Below are 24,389 nucleotides of genomic sequence, written 5' to 3' on the forward strand. Positions count from 1 at the left end.
CCGACATCATTGCAGGCTGGCAGATACTGTGCTGTGCTGTGCACGCAGGTGGTTTTGTTGTTTGGCTTGTATGTGACTTCTGGTTGAAGCTGAAAGATTTCTAAAATTTTGAAGGAAATAATCTTTGAGAAGGGGAGAAACATTTTCAACATTTTAACAGGATCTAAGGCTGTTCACTGTGTCGTACCTGTACTTATCCTTGCTGCCACCTGTCTTCTCACTGCTGATCATCATCTTGTGTTATTATAATGATATAATGCATTGGACCTATTTACTGTGACTTCATAACATGACACATTTCCCTTCTGGTGATGTCATGCTGACATCCCGTAAAGGAAATAGACCAACAGTCAGCCCAAAAGAAGGCCCAATGCCAAGCAAAGGAAGCCCATAACGAGGATGCTAGACAGCTCGTACAAAAGAAAGCAGGGCATCAGGAAACAACTCAACAGCAGCTGACGTAGTACTCTCCAGGTTCAGTGCAGGAGAAGTACTGGAATCAGTAAAAACTAATGCCCCTACATGTACGAACATACAACTTAGGAGCAGGAGTAGGCCACTGGGCCCCAAGAGCCTGCTCCACTATTCAGAAGATCATGGCTGATCTGATTGCAACCTCAACCCCACATTCCTGCCTACCACCGATAACCTTCCACCCCGCCTTGTTAATCTATCCAGCTCTGTCTTGAAAATATTCAAAGACCCTGTTTCCACCACCTTTTGAGGAAGAGAGTTCCAAAGACTCACTACGCTCTGAGAGAAACGCTCCTGACTTTGCCTTCCCTGTAGATGTGGAAGGAGTTTAGCTGCATGCCAGGTCAGCCGGCAAGCTCCACAGACTGATCGGCGCAGGCTTGGAGGGCCGAAATACATGTTCCTGTGCTGTACGTTTTTTTTGTTCTTTGTTCTTTGACTGCCCAAACTGAAAGCAAAGACAAAAATACAGCAGGCCTCGATCGAAGAACTCCTCTGCGCTGTGAGCTAGTTGCTCACACGGAAACTCAGCTACAAAGACTCGTGGATTGTCTCTCATGCCTGTCACGTGTTCTCCCTTGTGACTGACCGTTTCTCGAAATTTCCCATTACCTGCCAGTTACACGACACATCTAGCGCAACCATTGCAGGAAGGAACATTGCAGACATTTCAAAATGGTCATAACAGACAGTCAGACAGTGCAATGGTATTTAAGTTGCCTACATAGATCATGTTTCACTCTGAGGTGCTTCAAGGCAAAAGTGATACATGTAGTATTCACTGGAAACATTCACCGTGTGTCTTACAGCCCGAGGAGCCTATGCAAATCCCAGCCCCTTGGTGCACTATGGCTGAAAGGTCGTAGACAGCCACCTTTCCCCATTGCGCCTCTGCCCCAAACTTTAGTGCGTCCCTCAGCACGTAGTCCTGGACCTTGGAATGTGCCAACTCTTTGCAATGGAAGACCAAGAAGTTTCAGGCAGCCAAAGAGCGTCTTTCACCGAGTTGATCCTCCGGCTGCAGTTGATGCTTGTCTCGGCGTGTGTCCCTGGGAACAGCCCGTAGAGCACAGTGTCCGGACCTGTGTCACGGAACTGCTCGGGATGAACCTCGACAAGAACCACGGCCACTCTCTTCAGACCTTTTCTGCAAAGGCAGATTCCACAAGGAGGTGGGCAACGGTCTCTTCCCCACCACAGCCACCTCGAGGGCAACGTGCAGAGGGGGTGAGGCTCCTGGCGTGTAGGAAGGACCTGACGGCAAGGTCCTTTCTCACCACCAGCCAAGCTACGTCTTTGTGCTTGTTGGAAGGTTCTGGTGATGAGGCGTTCTGCCAAATGACCCTGACAGTCTGTTCGGCGAACCATCCGACGGGATCCACCATCTCCTTTTCCCGCAGGGCCTCTAGGGTGATACGTGCTAACCACTGCCTGATGGACTTGCGGTTCCTCTGCATAATTTTTCCACACGGGACAGGTGATATGGCACTTGGAGCTTTCCGTGGCAGCGTGACCAGACCCATCCTTCGCAACACCAGGGACAGGTAGAACCTCAGCACGTAGTGACGCTTGGTGTTTGGGTCTACACACAGCTTGATACAGCCATACACAAAGGTGGCCATCAGGATGAGGGTGATGTTGGGCATGTTTTCTCCCCCTTCATCCAGAGGTTTTTTACATCATGTCCCTGCAAACATGGTCCACTTTTGACCTCCAGACAAAGCGGAAGTTGGCTCGCGTGATCGCCACAGCGCAGGAGTGAGGAATGGGCCAGACCTGCGCCATGTACAACACTGAGAGTGCCTCACGCCTGATGAGCAGGTTCTTACCCGCAATGGAGAGGGAGCTTTGCTCCCACAAGCCCAGTTCTTTTCTCACCATGGCTACTCGCTCCTTCCAGTTTCTAACGCATTCCCTGGTCCCTCCGAACCATATCCCCAGCAGCTTCAGGCAGTCTGACCTGCTGGTGAAAGGGACAAAGCTTAGTTCAGTTCCCAAAGGGCACGGCCTCGCTCTTGCCACGGTTTACCCTTGGCACCCGAGGCCGGTTCGAAGTGGTCGCAGGTGTTGATCGGTCTGCGCACCGATGTGTGAAAAGTGGGGAGTTGACCGTACTACCGCATCACCACACTGCCCCAGGTCCAATAGCATGGCGGAATGTATATACTGTAAAGTGCTTACTTATGAAATGTCAGCAAAGTAAACAAGGCTTGTGACGGCCTGTCACAATGCTACACCTTAGAGCGACAGCGCTCAGTGCAACCACTCCTTCACCAGCAGAATTACAGTGCGAACAACCCTTCCCAGTCATCATTGGACAAAAGGTATGACTACAACACCCAACCGATGGAACATGAAATCCGGCAGAAATCAGCAGCATCTGTCCAGAACCATGATCAGATCAAGTACGAGCACCCATTGTGAAGAAACCGATGGCGAATCAGGGAAGTACCAGAACAAGAAACACCAAGTAACCCCATCGCAAGCAGAACGCGATCTAAGACACGATCCCAGCGCAAGACTCCTACAGACAACCAGAATTGTGAGAACGTACGGCAATCTCAAACCAACTTCACAGTATCAACGAACCACCATTCCGTCCCAGGGACTCATAAGGTGATCACTTTGTACAATTGTAGGTTCAAACACAGAAGAGCAATTTGTTGTAATGTAAATAGTTCTTATTATTTAAGGGTACAGCTTGGAGTTGTTGTGGTATACCTTTAAAGAGCGTATCTAAAATTGCTGTGCATCGCCAGGCAGGGTGTGACGTGTATATACTCATGTATAATTCTCGGGCCGATGATAGGAGCTGTCCTAGAGACCTAGATATTGTTGTATATATTTCATCTCTTCAAATCAAAGAATTGAGTTAGCGATCCTCTTTGTGTCGTCGGTGTGTTTGCGTAAGGTGGAAAACACAACATGGAGGACCCCCATTTAAAGTGAATGGCAAAAGAACTAAGGCGACATGAGGAGAAACCTTCTTGCGCAGCGAGTGGTTAGAATCTGCAATGCACTGCCTGAGAGTGTGCTGGGGGCACTTTCAAGAGTGGCTTTCAAAAGAGAATCGGATAATTATCTGAAGAGAAAATATTTGCAGGGCTATGGGGAAAAGGCAGGTGAGTGGCACTAGGGGAGTTGCTCTTGCAAAGAGCTAGCACAGACACGACAGGCCGAATGGCCTCCTTTTCTGCTCTAACCAATCTAGGACTCTATGTGTGCAGCTCTGCACACTTGCTTGCTGCATTGTCACTCACGCCCTGCAAGACACGCAACTGCTTTCAAAAGCTTCTTCCACAGCAGCCTCTGACACTGACGTCCATGTGGATAGGCACAACCCTCTCCCATCTGATTGGTGGAATACTGCCGATCTACATAACTCTGATGCAGTCTCACTGAAAGAGAGAGAACAAAGGCAACTTTTCCAATTAGAAATCCCGGGACAAATATGCCAACAGTGAAACCGTCAGTGCTTAGATATATATATACATAAGTCTTTGAACGCTGTCAGTCTGCTTTAAAGGAGGGAAGGCAGATGGCACTCGGGGAAGTCAAGGGCGGCGCCGGCATCGCTTCTCGGCCTTTTGGCTAAGATCAAGTGTAGTATCTGTTCTTATCAGTTTAATATCTGATACGTCCCTTATCTGGGGACCATATATTAAATTGATTTTTGGAGCAGGGAGATGGAATAGGGGCTTGCTCCGTCCACTCCACGCATCGACCCGGTATTGCAGTATCTCTGGGAACGGTGCACCCTCCCCTTTCCAGGGGATTTTCAATGCTAAAAATAGTTTTCTTACAAACATCTGCTTTCTTTACTTCTCAACATGTACATGTTCCAAAATCCAACTTTCTTTGGAAAAACTCAGCAAGTCTGGCAGCATCGGCGGAGAAGAAATCAGTCAACGTTTCGAGCCCTCATGGCCCTTCAGCAGAACTGAAGCATAGTTTCAACAAGGGAGAAATATAAATTGGTTTAAGGTGGGTGGGGGGGAAGAGACACATTGAGGGTGTGGTGTGAGCAGATAATCAAAAGATGTCAGAGACAAAAGGGTCAAAGAGGTGTTGAAGGTGGTGGTCTTTGTCTGAGAAAAGTGCTAATTAAGAATGCAAGACAGGATATTCAAAGTACAGCTCTAGTGGGGGTGGGGTGGAAAGACTAAAGGTCTTTAGTCATTCTTAATTAGCACTTTTCTCAGACAAAGACCACCACCTTCAACACCTCTTTGACCCTTTTGTCTCTGACATCTTTTGATTATCTGCTCACACTACACCCTCAATGTGTCTCTTCCCCCCCCACCCACCTTAAACCAATTTATATTTCTCCCTTGTTGAAACTATGCTTCAGTTCTGCTGAAGGGCCATGAGGGCTCGAAACGTTGACTGGTTTCTTCTCCGCCGATGCTGCCAGACTTGCTGAGTTTTTCCAGGTAATTCTGTTTTTATTTTGTTTTGGATTTCCAGCATCCGCAGTAGCTTTTAGCTTTTTGTTTTTATCCAACTTTCTTTCTTTCTCTCTCTCTCTCTCTCTCTCTCTCTCACTCACTCACCCGCAGCAGCTACACACAAAAAACACGCACGCTCACCCAACACTCACAGACAGCACTCTCATCTCACAAACACTCTACCTCACTTATACAAAAACAGCTTTCACTTGCAAATACACCTCTCAAACACTCTCTCAGCTGCACCTTTCGCCTCACAACATTTTAAACCAGCTCTCTGCTGCCGCTGCCGCTGCTGCTGCTGACACAGCAACAATCAAAACTCACACCTCAAAGCTCACACACTTTACACAGCTACTCCGAAACCTCTACATCCACATTCACACAATCCTTACATTGCACAAGGAGCCCATTCCGCCCGTCGTGCCTGCACCAGCTCTCCCGGTGAACATTTCACCTCGTGCCTTTCTCCTGCCTTCTCCACGTAACCCGGCACATGCTTTCTTTTCAAATAATCATCTCATTCCCTCTTCAATTGAACCTGCCTCCGCCGCGCTATCAGGTGGTGCATTCCAGACCCTGACCGCTCGCTGCTCCTATCGCTTTTGCTTCTTTTGCCAGTTACTTTAAACCTGTGCCCTCTCCTTCTCGATCCTTGCCCCGGTGCAAACAGTTTCTCCCTATCTACTCTCTCCAGACCCCTCATGATTTTCAATACCTCTATCAAGTCTCCTCTCAGACTTCTTTTCCCCAAGGAATACAGTCCCAACTTCTCCAATCTTACTTCATAACTCAACTTCCTCGCCCCTGGAACCAAACTCGTAAACCTCTTCTGCACTCTCTCCAATGCCTCCACTACCTTCCTAAAATGCAAGTCAAAATGCAATCCCTCAGAGTCGGCATGGCTTTACGAAGAGTAAATCGTGTTTGACTAATTTGCTAGAGTTCTTTGAAGATGTGACAAGCAAAGTGGATAACGGGGATCCTGTAGATGTAGTATGTCTGGACTTCCAGAAGGCATTTGATAAGGTGCCGCACAAAAGATTAATACACAAGATAAGATCACACGCAGCTAAGGGTAATATATTAGCTTGGATAGAGGATTGGCTAACCAACAGAAAGCAGAGAGTCAAGATAAATGGGTCTTTTGTGGATGCCAAGCTGTAACTAGTGGGGTGCCACAGGGTTCGGTCCTCGGGCCCCAACTATTTACTTGGATTCAGGAGTAGAAGGTACTATAGCTAAATTTGCAGATGACACCAAAATAGGTGGGAAAGTAAGTTGCAATGAAGAAATAAGAAATTTACAAATGGATATGGACAGGTTAGGTGAATGGGCCAAAATTTGGCAGATGGAGTTTAACTAAGTTAAATAAGTTTAATAAGTGTGCGGTTATCCATTTTGGTCAGAAGAATAAAAAGGCGACTTATTATTCAAATGGAGAGAAACTTCAGAAATGCTTCAGCACAGAGGGATCTGGGTGTCCTCGCGCACGAATCGCTGAAAGCTAGTATGCAGGTACAGCAGGTAACAAGGAAGGCGAATGGAATCGCTTCTCGGCCTTTTGGCTAAGATCAAGTGTTGCAGGGGCGACACCATGGTCCTACCAAGGCAAGGTCGGGATGGAAGGGCTATAACCAATCGCAATCGAAATCCATACCGTGGGTTACCTATCACCGTCCGAGTCACGGTGAACCACAGCGAAGGAGGATCACCTATGGATCGGGGCTTCTTCACCAGGAGGATCCTGTTGAAGGCGTGCGGCTTCCAAGCTACGGAGATCTTCACCCTGCACGACTCCCGCAAAGGCGGTTATTTTGACGTGACGTTCAAGCGGGTGGCAGACTGCGTCCGGCTCCTGAGGGTGTTCGAGGAGAAGAGAGACCTGCCGGAGATGAAAATCCTGACGGCGGAGCCGCACTTTTCTCTGCCGTTGCAACGGGAACGTGAGGTGATGGTGCATGTGTACAACCCCTTCGTCCCTGTCGCCGACGTGGTCACCTTCCTCACCAGGTACTTCGATAAGGTGGGGAGCGGCACCGAGATTCGAGACGACTTGGGGATCTGGACAGGCAAACGCCTGTTTAAGGTCACGCTAAAGACCGATGGTAAGGGAGCCATTTTCCACCCTCCTTCCAGTTTCGCTATCGGGGGAAACCGTGGCTACCTGGTCTACGCTGGGCAACCCAAGCATTGTCGCTCATGCGGCAAGGCTGGTCATGTGGCGGCCAACTGCAGCGCCTCCCTCTGCAAGATCTGCAAACAGGAAGGGCACCAGACAAAAGACTGCAAACAGGCCAAGTGCTGCAACCTGTGTGGCGAGGCAAGTCACCTCTACAGGACCTGCCCCAAACGCTGCCGTACTTACGCACAGGCAGCCAAAGCCGACCACGGGGAAGCAGAAGAAATGTTCCGTGTCACTCCAACCACCAAGGCCCCCAGGGAGCTCAACGGGACAAAGGAGGACACAGAGAGAGACAAGGTGGAGAAAGAGATTGAGGCAACAGAGAGCCAATCAACAGCACTACCCCCTGAACCTTCCAGTCCTCAGGACAGCGAATCAATGGAGGAGGAGGCAGCAGTGGAAAAGCAGCAGGGGGAGTGGCGGACGGTGAAGAACAAGAAAAGTAAGAGGGAGCGAAGAAGAAGCAAAGGCGTTTCCCAGAGAAGCGGCAAGAGGCGTCTCCCATCCGACACGGATGACAAGGGCAGCAGCTCTTCGGATGAGGAAGTGCCAGAGCGGCACCGACAGAAGAGGCGGCAAAGCTCCAGGGCGTTGGAGGACGAGACACCCGAGCTCCAGAAAATTGGAGACAACAAGGAGACCAGCGCACCCCAACTTGGCCTGCAACCTGAGGAGGCCAGTGCACCACAGCCCCTGGAATCTGGGAGCAGTGAGGCAATCATCGCACCCCAGCTCCAGGAAGCCGGGAACAGCAACCCCCCAGAGGGGGTGAGTTTTGGAGAAGCTTCTCCAGCAAAGGTCATCTCAAAATCCGCTCACTACGTGAACCTCCAGATGCCACCGGAGCAGAACACGGCCAAGGAGATCTACCTCAGCCCATCCAAAGTGAAGGAATTTGAGCTCACTACGGGTATGAAGGAGCAGACTAAAGGTCTGGGACTCTCAGAGACAGTGGGTTTGGTAGGAGAATAAATGCTTTAATATGGGTTTAAAGATTGTATCCATAAATGTGCGTAGCATTAAATCTACTACGCGATGTGTTGCGACCTTGGACTACCTAGCCAAGGTCAAAGCTGACCTGTTGTTTCTGCAGGAGTGTGCGATACCGCACCTCAGCTCCTACAGGCAATGGTCACGATGGTGGTCCCACGGGCCATCGATCTGGTCGGGCGGAAACGACTCTCGTTCCTCCGGCCTGGGTATTCTGCTGCGGGGAGGCAACTTCACCGTCTCCGAGGTCAAGGAGGTGGTGGGCGGGCGACTCCTGGTAGCAGACGTAATGTACAAGAACGCTCCACTCCGGTTAATTAACGTGTACGGCCCGGCACAAGGGGCTGAGCGGCTGGAGGTTTTTCAGCAGCTCCCACTGCTGCTGGCGACCTCCAGGCCGGTCATTCTGGGCGGGGACTTCAACTGCATCATCGATGCGGCTGGACGATCCGGCAGGGCCGGAAGCAGATTGGACGCTACGTCCAGATCCCTGATGGAAACAGTTAAGGATGCCAAGCTGCACGACGTCTTCAGCAACCCTGCAGACGGAGCGCAGCGTAGATACACCTGGTCGCGGCCAGACGGGTCCATTCGTTCCAGGATAGACTTCCTCTTTGTGTCCCGTGCATTCACAGTCAGATCCACCGAGGTCAAGCCGGTGTTCTTCTCTGACCACTGCATCCTACTGGCGGACTGCCACTTGGAGAAGGACCTGAGGGTGGGCAGGGGGGCATGGAAGCTATTCGTGCAACTGCTGACCCCAGAGAACATTGAGGAGCTCAAGAGGGCTTATGAAGGTTGGAGAACCATGAAACCCCTCTTTGAGTCTGACACACTGGTGGGAAGCGATCAAGGGAAACACCAAGAGGTTTTTCATCCTCAAAAGCATCCAGAAAGCTAGAAAGGAAGAGAGGGAAATGTCCCGACTCCAGAAAAACATGCAGAATCTGCTCCGGCTGCAGTCGGTGGGGGTCGATGTCAAGGAAGAACTCCAAGAGGTGAAGAGCCAGCAAGCCTCGCACTTTGCCTCCAAGAACATCTTCCGTTCCAGAGTCCGCTCCGTGGAGCAGGATGAGACGTGCTCACGTTTCTTCTTCCAAAAGGAACAGAGAGAGAGCTCTGTGTTCAGCAGCCTGAATGAAGAAGACAGATCAGTAAAGTCAGCGCAGTCCGACATTTTGAGGATCAGCAAATCCTTTTATGCCGGATTTTATGACGTGAAGCCGACGGACAGCACGGCCTCCCAGTCCTCCTTGTCCTCTATCACGGAGGTCTTAGGCGACAGTACACGGGAGAGGCTGGACAAACCGCGAACTCCTGACGAACTGACTTAGGCCCTTGAGTCCTTCGAGAAGAGTAAATCTCCCCAGAAGCGACGGCTTGCCGGCGGAGTTGTATTGGGCTCTGTGGGACTGGATGGGCCCAGACCTGCTAGGGGTGTACGAGAGTATGCTCCTGGCCGGCAGTATGTCAGAATCCATGAGGAAAGGCATCATCACCCTCATGTACAAGCACAAGGAAGAAAGGGAGGAAATTAGAAATTGGCGACCCATTTCACTGTTGAATGTGGACTATAAGATTCTGTCCAAGGTCATCGCCAATCGGGTCAAATCCGCTCTGGAATTGGTGATACACCCTGACCAGACCTGCACTGTGCCGGGCAGGAAGATCTCTGACAGCCTGGCGCTGCTCAGGGATACGATTGCCTATGTGCAGGACAGGGGTGTGGACACCTGCCTCATCAGCCTGGATTAGGAGAAAGCCTTTGACAGAATATCGCACACCTACATGGTGGATGTGCTCTCAAAATGGGGTTTGGGGAGGGAATTCGCAATTGGATCCAGTTGGATCCTACTCTACACTAACATCAGTAGCGCAGTCTCAATCAATGGGTGGGAATCAGATAGCTTTCCAATTAAATCTGGAGTCAGGCAGGGCTGTCCTCTCTCGCCTGTTCTTTGCTGAGTCCATCAGGAAGGATCCGGGCATTAGAGGAGTTACGATCCCAGGCAGTGGAGGCACTCAGATCAAAGCCTCCCTGTACATGGACGATGTCGCCGTCTTCTGTTCTGATCCGCTGTCGGTGTGCAGACTGATCCACATCTGCGACCAGTTCGAACTGGACTCGGGAGCCAAGGTAAATCGTGGGAAGAGCGAGGCCGTGTTCTTTGGGAACTGGGCTGACCGATCCTTTGTCCCCTTCACCGTCAGTGCTGACGGCCTGAAGGTGCTGGGGATATGGTTCAGAGGGACCGGGGTATGCGTTAGAAACTGGAAGGAGCGAGTGGCTATGGTGAAAAGGAAACTGGGCATGTGGGAGCGACGCTCCCTCTCCATTGCGGGTAAGAACCTGGTCATCAGGTGTGAGGTACTCTCGCTGTTGCTGTACGTGGCGCAGGTCTGGCCCATTCCACACTCCTGCGCGATGGCGATCACTCGAGCCATCTTCCGCTTTATCTGGAGGTCGAAAATGGATCGTGTCTGCAGGGACGCGATGTACAAGCCTCTAGATAAAGGGGGAAAAAACGTGCCCAACATCGCCCTCATACTGATGGCCACCTTTGTGTGTGGCTGCATCAAGCGGTGCGTAGACCCTCAGTACGCAAACACCAAGTGTCACTACGTGCTGAGGTTCTACCTGTCCCCGGTGTTGCGAAGGATGGGTCTGGCCACGCTGCCGCGGAACGCTCCAAGTAGTTGGACCGTGCCGTACCACCTGTCCCTGGTGGAAAAATTGATGCAGAAAAACACCTTTGACCACAAGTCCATCAGGCAGTGGTCAGCACGTAACGTCCTAGAGGCCCTGAGGGATAAGGAGAGGGTGGACCCTGTGGGATGGTTCCCCGAGCAGACTGTCAAAGTCATTTGGCAGAATGCCTCATCGCCAGAACTTTCCAACAAGCACCAAGACGTAGCTTGGCTGGTGGTGAGAAAGGCCCTCCCCGTCAGATCCTTCCTACACGCCAGGAGTCTCACCCCCTCTGCACGATGCCCTCGAGGTGGCTGTGGTGGGGAAGAGACCGTTGTTCACCTCCTTGTGGATTGTGCCTTTGCAAAGAAAGTCTGGAGAGAGATGCAGTGGTTGCTGTCGAGGTTCATCCCGAGCAGTTCTGTGACACAGGACTCTGTGCTCTACGGGCTGTTCCCAGGGACACACACCGAGACAAACATCAACTGCAGCTGGAGGATCATCAACTCGGTGAAAGACGCGCTTTGGTCTGCCCGAAACTTGTTGGTCTTCCAGCACAAAGAGTTGTCCCCGACCGATTGTTGCGGACTGGCACAATCCAAAGTCCAGGACTACGTGCTGAGGGACGCACTAAAGCTTGGGGCAGCTGCCGCAAAGGCGCAATGGGGAAGGGTCGCTGTCTAAGACCTTTCTACCACAGCGCACCGAGAGACTGGGAACTGTTTAGAGCCCCTCGGGCTGTACAGATCAAAATGAAAGGCTGTAAATGACTGTAATATTGTTTGTACTGATGCACCTGGTGATACATTTTGTAAAAGTTTAACCTGGATTGTACCCTTGTAATGTTGTTTTTGAAATGGTTTTGAATGTGATTGAAGATTTTTATGAATAAAGTATATTTTTACAAAAAAAAAAAAAAAAAAAATCTGTTCTTATCAGTTTAATATCTGATACGTCCCTTATCTGGGGACCATATATTAAATTGATTTTTGGAACAGGGAGATGGAATAGGGGCTTGCTCCGTCCACTCCACGCATCGACCCGGTATTGCAGTATCTCTGGGAACGGTGCACCCTCCCCTTTCCAGGGGATTTTCAATGCTAAAAATAGTTTTCTTACAAACATCTGCTTTCTTTACTTCTCAACATGTACATGTTCCAAAATCCAACTTTCTTTCTTTCTCTCTCTCTCTCTCTCTCTCTCTCACTCACTCACTCACCCGCAGCAGCTACACACAAAAAACACGCACTCTCACCCAACACTCGCCGGCAGGGCCGGCAGCAGATTGGACGCTACGTCCAGATCCCTGATGGAAACAGTTAAGGATGCCAAGCTGCACGACGTCTTCAGCAACCCTGCAGACGGAGCGCAGCGTAGATACACCTGGTCGCGGCCAGACGGGTCCATTCGTTCCAGGATAGACTTCCTGTTTGTGTCCCGTGCATTCACAGTCAGATCCACCGAGGTCAAGCCGGTGTTCTTCTCTGACCACTGCCTCCTACTGGCGGACTGCCACTTGGAGGAAGACCTGAGGGTGGGCAGGGGGGCATGGAAGCTAAATGTGCAACTGCTGACCCCAGAGAACATTGAGGAGCTCAAGAGGGATTACAAAGGTTGGAGAACCGTGAAACCCCTCTTTGAGTCCCTGACACACTGGTGGGAAGTGATCAAGGGAAGCATCAAGAGGTTCTTCATCCTCAAAGGCACCCAGAAAGCTAGAAAGGAACAGAGGGAAATGTCCCGACTCCAGGAAAAGATGCAGAATCTGCTCCGGCTGCAGTCGATGGGGGTCGATGTCAAGGAGGAGCTCCAAGAGGTGAAGGGCCAGCAAGCCTCGCACTTTGCCTCGGAGGCCTCCAAGATCATCTTCCGTTCCAGAGTCCGCTCCGTGGAGCAGGATGAGACGTGCTCACGTTTCTTCTTCCAAAAGGTACACAGAGAGCGCTCTGTGATCAGCAGCCTGAAGGAAGAAGACGGCTCAGTAAAGTCATCACGGTCCGACATTCTGAGGATCAGCAAATCCTTTTATGCCGGACTGTATGACGTGAAGCCCACGGACAGCACGGCCTCCCAGTCCTTCCTGTCCTCTATCACGGAGGTCTTAGACCACAGTACGCGGGAGAGCCTGGACAAACCGCTAACTCCTGAGGAACTGACTAAGGCCCTCGAGTCCTTCGAGAAGAGTAAAACCCCCGGAAGCGACGGCTTGCCGGCGGAGTTGTATTCGGCTCTGTGGGACTTGATCGGCCCAGACCTGCTACGAGTGTACGAGAGTATGCTCCTGACCGGTAGTATGTCAGAATCCATGAGGAAAGGCATCATCACCCTCATCTACAAGCACAAGGGGGAAAGGGAGGAAATTAGAAATTGGCGACCCATTTCACTGTTGAATGTGGACTATAAGATTCTGTCCAAGGTCATCGCCAACCGGGTCAAATCCGCTCTGGAATTGGTGATTCACCCTGACCAGACCTGCTCTGTGCCAGGCAGGAAGATCTCTGACAGCCTGGCGCTGCTCAGGGATACGATTGCCTATGTACAGGACAGGGGTGTGGATACCTGCCTCATCAGCTTGGATCAGGAGAAGGCCTTTGACAGAATATCGCACACCTACATGGGGGATGTGCTCTCCAAAATGGGCTTTGGGGAGGGAATTCGAAATTGGATCCAACTGCTCTACACTAACATCAGTAGCGCGGTCTCAATCAATGGGTGGGAAACGGATAGCTTTCCGATTAAATCTGGAGTCAGGCAGGGCTGTCCTCTCTCGCCTGTCCTTTTCGTGTGTTGCATAGAACCCTTTGCCGAGTCCATCAGGAAGGATCCGGGCATAAGAGGAGTGACGATCCCAGGCAGTGGAGGCACTCAGGTAAAAGCCTCCCTGTACATGGACGACGTCGCCGTCTTCTGCTCGGATCCGCTGTCGGTGCGCAGACTGATGCACATCTGCGACCAGTTCGAACTGGCCTCGGGAGCCAAGGTAAATCGTGGGAAGAGCGAGGCCATGTTCTTTGGGAACTGGGCTGACCGATCCTTTGTCCCCTTCACTGTCAGGGCTGACGGCCTGAAGGTGCTGGGGATATGGTTCGGAGGGACCGGGGCATGCGTTAGAAACTGGAAGGAGCGAGTGGCTATGGTGAAGAGGAAACTGGGCATGTGGGAGCGACGCTCCCTCTCCATTGCGGGTAAGAACCTGGTCATCAGGTGTGAGGTACTCTCGCTGTTGCTGTACGTGGCGCAGGTCTGGCCCATTCCAGACTCCTGCGCGACGGCGATCACTCGAGCCATCTTCCGCTTTATCTGGAGGTCGAAAATGGATCGTGTCCGCAGGGACGCGATCTACAAGCCTCTAGATAAAGGGGGAAAAAACGTGCCCAACATCGCCCTCATACTGATGGCCACCTTTGTGTGCGGCTGCATCAAGCGGTGCGTAGACCCTCAGTACGCAAACACCAAGTGTCACTACGTGCTGAGGTTCTACCTGTCCCCGGTGTTGCGAAGGATGGGTCTGGCCACGCTGCCGCGGAACGCTCCAAGTAGTTGGACCGTGCCGTACCACCTGTCCCTGGTGGAAAAATTGATGCAGAAAAACACCTTTGACCACAAGTCCATCAGGCAGTGGTCAGCACGTAACGTCCTAGAGGCCCTGAGGGATAAGGAGAGGGTGGACCCTGTGGGATGGTTCCCCGAGCAGACTGTCAAAGTCATTTGGCAGAATGCCTCATCGCCAGAACTTTCCAACAAGCACCAAGACGTAGCTTGGCTGGTGGTGAGAAAGGCCCTCCCCGTCAGATCCTTCCTACACGCCAGGAAGCTCACCCCCTCTGCACGTTGCCCTCGAGGTGGCTGTGGTGGGGAAGAGACCGTTGTCCACCTCCTTGTGGATTGTGCCTTTGCAAAGAAAGTCTGGAGAGAGATGCAGTGGTTGCTGTCGAGGTTCATCCCGAGCAGTTCTGTGACACAGGACTCTGTGCTCTACGGGCTGTTCCCAGGGACACACACCGAGACAAACATCGACTGCAGCTGGAGGATCATCAACTCGGTGAAAGAGGCGCTTTGGTCTGCCCGAAACTTGTTGGTCTTCCAGCACAAAGAGTTGTCCCCGACCGATTGTTGCGGACTGGCACAATCCAAAGTCCAGGACTACGTGCTGAGGGACGCACTAAAGCTTGGGGCAGCTGCCGCAAAGGCGCAATGGGGAAGGGTCGCTGTCTAAGACCTTTCTACCACAGCGCACCGAGAGACTGGGAACTGTTTAGAGCCCCTCGGGCTGTACAGATCAAAATGAAAGGCTGTAAATGATTGTAATATTGTTTGTACTAATGCACCTGGTGATACATTTTGTAAAAGTTTAACCCTGGATTGTACCCTTGTAAGGTTGTTTTTGAAATGGTTTGGAATGTGATTGAAGATATTTTATGAATAAAGTATATTTTTACAAAAAAAAAAAAAAAAAAAAATCTGTTCTTATCAGTTTAATATCTGATACGTCCCTTATCTGGGGACCATATATTAAATTGATTTTTGGAGCAGGGAGATGGAATAGGGGCTTGCTCCGTCCACTCCACACATCGACCCGGTATTGCAGTATCTCTGGGAACGGTGCACCCTCCCCTTTCCAGGGGATTTTCAATGCTAAAAATAGTTTTCTTACAAACATCTGCTTTCTTTACTTCTCAACATGTACATGTTCCAAAATCCAACTTTCTTTCTTTCTCTCTCTCTCTCTCTCTCTCTCTCTCACTCACTCACTCACCCGCAGCAGCTACACACAAAAAACACGCACTCTCACCCAACACTCGCTGGCAGGGCCGGCAGCAGATTGGACGCTACGTCCAGATCCCTGATGGAAACAGTTAAGGATGCCAAGCTGCACGACGTCTTCAGCAACCCTGCAGACGGAGCGCAGCGTAGATACACCTGGTCGCGGCCAGACGGGTCCATTCGTTCCAGGATAGACTTCCTGTTTGTGTCCCGTGCATTCACAGTCAGATCCACCGAGGTCAAGCCGGTGTTCTTCTCTGACCACTGCCTCCTACTGGCGGACTGCCACTTGGAGAAGGACCTGAGGGTGGGCAGGGGGGCATGGAAGCTAAATGTGCAACTGCTGACCCCAGAGAACATTGAGGAGCTCAAGAGGGATTACAAAGGTTGGAGAACCGTGAAACCCCTCTTTGAGTCCCTGACACACTGGTGGGAAGCGATCAAGGGAAACATCAAGAGGTTTTTCATCCTCAAAGGCACCCAGAAAGCTAGAAAGGAACCGAGGGAAATGTCCCGACTCCAGAAAAAGATGCAGAATCTGCTCCGGCTGCAGTCGATGGGGGTCGATGTCAAGGAGGAGCTCCAAGAGGTGAAGGGCCAGCAAGCCTCGCACTTTGCCTCGGAGGCCTCCAAGATCATCTTCCGTTCCAGAGTCCGCTCCATGGAGCAGGATGAGACGTGCTCACGTTTCTTCTTCCAAAAGGTACACAGAGAGCGCTCTGTGATCAGCAGCCTGAAGGAAGAAGACGGCTCAGTAAAGTCATCACGGTCCGACATTCTGAGGATCAGCAAATCCTTTTATGCCGGATTGTATGACGTGAAGCCCACGGACAGCACGGCCTCCCAGTCCTTCCTGTCCTCTATCACGGAGGTCTTAGACCACAGTACGCGGGAGAGCCTGGACAAACCGCTAACTCCTGATGAACTGACTAAGGCCCTCGAGTCCTTGGAGAAGAGTAAAACCCCCGGAAGCGACGGCTTGCCGACGGAGTTGTATTCGGCTCTGTGGGACTTGATCGGGCCAGACCTGCTAGGAGTGTACGAGAGTATGCTCCTGGCCGGTAGTATGTCAGAATCCATGAGGAAAGGCATCATCACCCTCATCTACAAGCACAAGGGGGAAAGGGAGGAAATTAGAAATTGGCGACCCATTTCACTGTTGAATGTGGACTATAAGATTCTGTCCAAGGTCATCACCAACCGGGTCAAATCCGCTCTGGAATTGGTGATTCACCCTGACCAGACCTGCTCTGTGCCAGGCAGGAAGATCTCTGACAGCCTGGCGCTGCTCAGGGATACGATTGCCTATGTACAGGACAGGGGGGTGGATACCTGCCTCATCAGCTTGGATCAGGAGAAGGCCTTTGACAGAATATCGCACACCTACATGGTAGATGTGCGCTCCAAAATGGGGTTTGGGGAGGGAATTCGAAATTGGATCCAACTGCTCTACACTAACATCAGTAGCGCAGTCTCAATCAACGGGTGGGAAACAGATAGCTTTCCGATTAAATCTGGAGTCAGGCAGGGCTGTCCTCTCTCGCCTGTTCTTTTCGTGTGTTGCATAGAACCCTTTGCCGAGTCCATCAGGAAGGATCCGGGCATAAGAGGAGTGACGATCCCAGGCAGTGGAGGCATTCAGGTAAAAGCCTCCCTGTACATGGACGACGTCGCCGTCTTCTGGTCGGATCCGCTGTCGGTGCGCAGACTGATCCACATCTGCGACAAGATAGGATATAAAGCAGTGTAAAGTAAGTTAATAACAAATTGAGAAAGTAAATATGGAACACAAAATATTTTAAAACGAGGGCACAGGTTAAAAACATGATCCTAATTTCTGTTGAACTGAATGAGGCGAGTCATTACAGTGCGTGACCGATTTGTTTAAGTGTGCGGGCCCATTAAATTTTTTGCACAGCCGCGCAAATTTAAAGGGGCTTATGTGGCGGTGTGTCTGTGAGGAAACGTTGACTGTGACCTCTCCTCATATCTTGTATCCCACTGTGAAACCATCTTCAGCTCCCAAATTGCACTCAGACAATGTGCTATATTTGCATATTGTGCAGGAGTCGGGGGAGGGGTCATGGGGCTGCCCCTTGTCTCTGTACTTGAAAACTGTCTCTAATGGCAGCCAGGCAGCAACTGTTGTGCTTACTCAAAGCCAACCTGAAGAAAAGGCAAGACATGTTGGGTGCTGAGAGGGAGAAGCATTGCCACTTTAGGTTCTACTTGGATTTTACTGAGGTAAAAGGTGATTGAAAAAGTCAAGCATTTCTCCCCTAGCAGTTACCACTGAGGACAAATAATAGCGAGCGCTGATCTGTCACTGAGCGCTGAGGCCGGCCAAGGGGAGGCATCTGAAAGCTGCAGAGAAAGCAAGAAGCCAGGATGGACGACTGAGAATACAGAAAAATACTGGCTGAGGTAGACAGCAAAAACTGTGACACAAGCTCAGGTAAGCGTGGTGTTTTGCAGTTCAAGTGCATCACTTTGTGACAGTATAGATATTTTTCACTTTCCTAGGATAAGGCTGTTCCCTTTCTAGAAGTTAGAAGCAGCCGTGCAGATGTATTTTCTGCGCTCCTTTGCTTGCCTGCTGAATAGGACTGATTGGAGGTGAAAAGGTGATTAAAAGAGAGCCGACATCATTGCAGGCTGGCAGATACTGTGCTGTGCTGTGCACGCAGGTGGTTTTGTTGTTTGGCTTGTATGTGACTTCTGGTTGAAGCTGAAAGATTTCTAAAATTTTGAAGGAAATAATCTTTGAGAAGGGGAGAAACATTTTCAACATTTTAACAGGATCTAAGGCTGTTCACTGTGTCGTACCTGTACTTATCCTTGCTGCCACCTGTCTTCTCACTGCTGATCATCATCTTGTGTTATTATAATGATATAATGCATTGGACCTATTTACTGTGACTTCATAACATGACACATTTCCCTTCTGGTGATGTCATGCTGACATCCCGTAAAGGAAATAGACCAACAGTCAGCCCAAAAGAAGGCCCAATGCCAAGCAAAGGAAGCCCATAACGAGGATGCTAGACAGCTCGTACAAAAGAAAGCAGGGCATCAGGAAACAACTCAACAGCAGCTGACGTAGTACTCTCCAGGTTCAGTGCAGGAGAAGTACTGGAATCAGTAAAAACTAATGCCCCTACATGTACGAACATACAACTTAGGAGCAGGAGTAGGCCACTGGGCCCCAAGAGCCTGCTCCACTATTCAGAAGATCATGGCTGATCTGATTGCAACCTCAACCCCACATTCCTGCCTACCACCGATAACCTTCCACCCCGCCTTGTTAATCTATCCAGCTCTGTCTTGAAAATATTCAAAGACCCTGTTTCCACCACCTTTTGAGGAAGAGAGTTCCAAAGACTCACTACGCTCTGAGAGAAACGCTCCTGACTTTGCCTTCCCTGTAGATGTGGAAGGAGTTTAGCTGCATGCCAGGTCAGCCGGCAAGCTCCACAGACTGATCGGCGCAGGCTTGGAGGGCCGAAATACATGTTCCTGTGCTGTACGTTTTTTTTGTTCTTTGTTCTTTGACTGCCCAAACTGAAAGCAAAGACAAAAATACAGCAGGCCTCGATCGAAGAACTCCTCTGCGCTGTGAGCTAGTTGCTCACACGGAAACTCAGCTACAAAGACTCGTGGATTGTCTCTCATGCCTGTCACGTGTTCTCCCTTGTGACTGACCGTTTCTCGAAATTTCCCATTACCTGCCAGTTACACGACACATCTAGCGCAACCATTGCAGGAAGGAACATTGCAGACATTTCAAAATGGTCATAACAGACAGTCAGACAGTGCAATGGTATTTAAGTTGCCTACATAGATCATGTTTCACTCTGAGGTGCTTCAAGGCAAAAGTGATACATGTAGTATTCACTGGAAACATTCACCGTGTGTCTTACAGCCCGAGGAGCCTATGCAAATCCCAGCCCCTTGGTGCACAATGGCTGAAAGGTCGTAGACAGCCACCTTTCCCCATTGCGCCTCTGCCCCAAACTTTAGTGCGTCCCTCAGCACGTAGTCCTGGACCTTGGAATGTGCCAACTCTTTGCAATGGAAGACCAAGAAGTTTCAGGCAGCCAAAGAGCGTCTTTCACCGAGTTGATCCTCCGGCTGCAGTTGATGCTTGTCTCGGCGTGTGTCCCTGGGAACAGCCCGTAGAGCACAGTGTCCGGACCTGTGTCACGGAACTGCTCGGGATGAACCTCGACAAGAACCACGGCCACTCTCTTCAGACCTTTTCTGCAAAGGCAGATTCCACAAGGAGGTGGGCAACGGTCTCTTCCCCACCACAGCCACCTCGAGGGCAACGTGCAGAGGGGGTGAGGCTCCTGGCGTGTAGGAAGGACCTGACGGCAAGGTCCTTTCTCACCACCAGCCAAGCTACGTCTTTGTGCTTGTTGGAAGGTTCTGGTGATGAGGCGTTCTGCCAAATGACCCTGACAGTCTGTTCGGCGAACCATCCGACGGGATCCACCATCTCCTTTTCCCGCAGGGCCTCTAGGGTGATACGTGCTAACCACTGCCTGATGGACTTGCGGTTCCTCTGCATAATTTTTCCACACGGGACAGGTGATATGGCACTTGGAGCTTTCCGTGGCAGCGTGACCAGACCCATCCTTCGCAACACCAGGGACAGGTAGAACCTCAGCACGTAGTGACGCTTGGTGTTTGGGTCTACACACAGCTTGATACAGCCATACACAAAGGTGGCCATCAGGATGAGGGTGATGTTGGGCATGTTTTCTCCCCCTTCATCCAGAGGTTTTTTACATCATGTCCCTGCAAACATGGTCCACTTTTGACCTCCAGACAAAGCGGAAGTTGGCTCGCGTGATCGCCACAGCGCAGGAGTGAGGAATGGGCCAGACCTGCGCCATGTACAACACTGAGAGTGCCTCACGCCTGATGAGCAGGTTCTTACCCGCAATGGAGAGGGAGCTTTGCTCCCACAAGCCCAGTTCTTTTCTCACCATGGCTACTCGCTCCTTCCAGTTTCTAACGCATTCCCTGGTCCCTCCGAACCATATCCCCAGCAGCTTCAGGCAGTCTGACCTGCTGGTGAAAGGGACAAAGCTTAGTTCAGTTCCCAAAGGGCACGGCCTCGCTCTTGCCACGGTTTACCCTTGGCACCCGAGGCCGGTTCGAAGTGGTCGCAGGTGTTGATCGGTCTGCGCACCGATGTGTGAAAAGTGGGGAGTTGACCGTACTACCGCATCACCACACTGCCCCAGGTCCAATAGCATGGCGGAATGTATATACTGTAAAGTGCTTACTTATGAAATGTCAGCAAAGTAAACAAGGCTTGTGACGGCCTGTCACAATGCTACACCTTAGAGCGACAGCGCTCAGTGCAACCACTCCTTCACCAGCAGAATTACAGTGCGAACAACCCTTCCCAGTCATCATTGGACAAAAGGTATGACTACAACACCCAACCGATGGAACATGAAATCCGGCAGAAATCAGCAGCATCTGTCCAGAACCATGATCAGATCAAGTACGAGCACCCATTGTGAAGAAACCGATGGCGAATCAGGGAAGTACCAGAACAAGAAACACCAAGTAACCCCATCGCAAGCAGAACGCGATCTAAGACACGATCCCAGCGCAAGACTCCTACAGACAACCAGAATTGTGAGAACGTACGGCAATCTCAAACCAACTTCACAGTATCAACGAACCACCATTCCGTCCCAGGGACTCATAAGGTGATCACTTTGTACAATTGTAGGTTCAAACACAGAAGAGCAATTTGTTGTAATGTAAATAGTTCTTATTATTTAAGGGTACAGCTTGGAGTTGTTGTGGTATACCTTTAAAGAGCGTATCTAAAATTGCTGTGCATCGCCAGGCAGGGTGTGACGTGTATATACTCATGTATAATTCTCGGGCCGATGATAGGAGCTGTCCTAGAGACCTAGATATTGTTGTATATATTTCATCTCTTCAAATCAAAGAATTGAGTTAGCGATCCTCTTTGTGTCGTCGGTGTGTTTGCGTAAGGTGGAAAACACAACATGGAGGACCCCCATTTAAAGTGAATGGCAAAAGAACTAAGGCGACATGAGGAGAAACCTTCTTGCGCAGCGAGTGGTTAGAATCTGCAATGCACTGCCTGAGAGTGTGCTGGGGGCACTTTCAAGAGTGGCTTTCAAAAGAGAATCGGATAATTATCTGAAGAGAAAATATTTGCAGGGCTATGGGGAAAAGGCAGGTGAGTGGCACTAGGGGAGTTGCTCTTGCAAAGAGCTAGCACAGACACGACAGGCCGAATGGCCTCCTTTTCTGCTCTAACCAATCTAGGACTCTATGTGTGCAGCTCTGCACACTTGCTTGCTGCATTGTCACTCACGCCCTGCAAGACACGCAACTGCTTTCAAAAGCTTCTTCCACAGCAGCCTCTGACACTGACGTCCATGTGGATAGGCACAACCCTCTCCCATCTGATTGGTGGAATACTGCCGATCTACATAACTCTGATGCAGTCTCACTGAAAGAGAGAGAACAAAGGCAACTTTTCCAATTAGAAATCCCGGGACAAATATGCCAACAGTGAAACCGTCAGTGCTTAGATATATATATACATAAGTCTTTGAACGCTGTCAGTCTGCTTTAAAGGAGGGAAGGCAGATGGCACTCGGGGAAGTCAAGGGCGGCGCCGGCATCGCTTCTCGGCCTTTTGGCTAAGATCAAGTGTAGTATCTGTTCTTATCAGCCTGGCGCTGCTCAGGGATACGATTGCCTATGTACAGGACAGGGGTGTGGATACCTGCCTCATCAGCTTGGATCAGGAGAAGGCCTTTGACAGAATATCGCACACCTACATGGGGGATGTGCTCTCCAAAATGGGCTTTGGGGAGGGAATTCGAAATTGGATCCAACTGCTCTACACTAACATCAGTAGCGCAGTCTCAATCAATGGGTGGGAAACAGATAGCTTTCCGATTAAATCTGGAGTCAGGCAGGGCTGTCCTCTCTCGCCTGTCCTTTTCGTGTGCTGCATAGAACCCTTTGCCGAGTCCATCAGGAAGGATCCGGGCATAAGAGGAGTGACGATCCCAGGCAGTGGAGGCACTCAGGTAAAAGCCTCCCTGTACATGGACGACGTCGCCGTCTTCTGCTCGGATCCGCTGTCGGTGCGCAGACTGATGCACGTCTGCGACCAGTTCGAACTGGCCTCGGGAGCCAAGGTAAATCGTGGGAAGAGCGAGGCCATGTTCTTTGGGAACTGGGCTGACCGATCCTTTGTCCCCTTCACTGTCAGGGCTGACGGCCTGAAGGTGCTGGGGATATGGTTCGGAGGGACCGGGGCATGCGTTAGAAACTGGAAGGAGCGAGTGGCTATGGTGAAAAGGAAACTGGGCATGTGGGAGCGACGCTCCCTCTCCATTGCGGGTAAGAACCTGGTCATCAGGTGTGAGGTACTCTCGCTGTTGCTGTACGTGGCGCAGGTCTGGCCCATTCCACACTCCTGCGCGATGGCGATCACTCGAGCCATCTTCCGCTTTATCTGGAGGTCGAAAATGGATCGTGTCTGCAGGGACGCGATGTACAAGCCTCTAGATAAAGGGGGAAAAAACGTGCCCAACATCGCCCTCATACTGATGGCCACCTTTGTGTGCGGCTGCATCAAGCGGTGCGTAGACCCTCAGTACGCAAACACCAAGTGTCACTACGTGCTGAGGTTCTACCTGTCCCCGGTGTTGCGAAGGATGGGTCTGGCCACGCTGCCGCGGAACGCTCCAAGTAGTTGGACCGTGCCGTACCACCTGTCCCTGGTGGAAAAATTTATGCAGAAAAACACCTTTGACCACAAGTCCATCAGGCAGTGGTCAGCACGTAACGTCCTAGAGGCCCTGAGGGATAAGGAGAGGGTGGACCCTGTGGGATGGTTCCCCGAGCAGACTGTCAAAGTCATTTGGCAGAATGCCTCATCGCCAGAACTTTCCAACAAGCACCAAGACGTAGCTTGGCTGGTGGTGAGAAAGGCCCTCCCCGTCAGATCCTTCCTACACGCCAGGAGTCTCACCCCCTCTGCACGATGCCCTCGAGGTGGCTGTGGTGGGGAAGAGACCGTTGTTCACCTCCTTGTGGATTGTGCCTTTGCAAAGAAAGTCTGGAGAGAGATGCAGTGGTTGCTGTCGAGGTTCATCCCGAGCAGTTCTGTGACACAGGACTCTGTGCTCTACGGGCTGTTCCCAGGGACACACACCGAGACAAACATCAACTGCAGCTGGAGGATCATCAACTCGGTGAAAGAGGCGCTTTGGTCTGCCCGAAACTTGTTGGTCTTCCAGCACAAAGATTTGTCCCCGACCGATTGTTGCGGACTGGCACAATCCAAAGTCCAGGACTACGTGCTGAGGGACGCACTAAAGCTTGGGGCAGCTGCCGCAAAGGCGCAATGGGGAAGGGTCGCTGTCTAAGACCTTTCTACCACAGCGCACCGAGAGACTGGGAACTGTTTAGAGCCCCTCGGGCTGTACAGATCAAAATGAAAGGCTGTAAATGACTGTAATATTGTTTGTACTGATGCACCTGGTGATACATTTTGTAAAAGTTTAACCTGGATTGTACCCTTGTAATGTTGTTTTTGAAATGGTTTTGAATGTGATTGAAGATTTTTATGAATAAAGTATATTTTTACAAAAAAAAAAAAAAAAAAAAAAAAAAAAATCTGTTCTTATCAGTTTAATCAGGGCTGACGGCCTGAAGGTGCTGGGGATATGGTTCGGAGGGACCGGGGCATGCGTTAGAAACTGGAAGGAGCGAGTGGCTATGGTGAAAAGGAAACTGGGCATGTGGGAGCGACGCTCCC

General features: G+C 50.8%; 3 non-coding genes and 1 pseudogene across 3 annotated transcripts; all 4 read left to right on the top strand.

The window, feature by feature from the left end:
• The first annotated feature begins 4,045 nt into the window (after positions 1-4,045).
• Positions 4,046-4,236, top strand: LOC144674825 (U2 spliceosomal RNA). Its single transcript, XR_013574638.1, has one exon. It is a non-coding gene; the product is annotated as a U2 spliceosomal RNA (small nuclear RNA).
• A 7,445-nt stretch (positions 4,237-11,681) lies between these two features.
• Positions 11,682-11,864, top strand: LOC144674833 (U2 spliceosomal RNA). The gene has a single exon (XR_013574639.1). It is a non-coding gene; the product is annotated as a U2 spliceosomal RNA (small nuclear RNA).
• A 3,351-nt stretch (positions 11,865-15,215) lies between these two features.
• LOC144674843 (U2 spliceosomal RNA) lies at positions 15,216-15,399 on the top strand. The gene has a single exon (XR_013574647.1). It is a non-coding gene; the product is annotated as a U2 spliceosomal RNA (small nuclear RNA).
• Positions 15,400-22,234: 6,835 nt separating this feature from the next.
• Positions 22,235-22,345, top strand: LOC144674850 (U2 spliceosomal RNA; annotated as a pseudogene).
• The last annotated feature ends 2,044 nt before the right edge of the window (positions 22,346-24,389 follow it).

The sequence above is a fragment of the Cetorhinus maximus genome, unplaced genomic scaffold, assembly GCF_964194155.1.
Source record: "Cetorhinus maximus unplaced genomic scaffold, sCetMax3.hap1.1 HAP1_SCAFFOLD_829, whole genome shotgun sequence".
NCBI classification, from domain to species: Eukaryota; Metazoa; Chordata; class Chondrichthyes; order Lamniformes; family Cetorhinidae; genus Cetorhinus; species Cetorhinus maximus.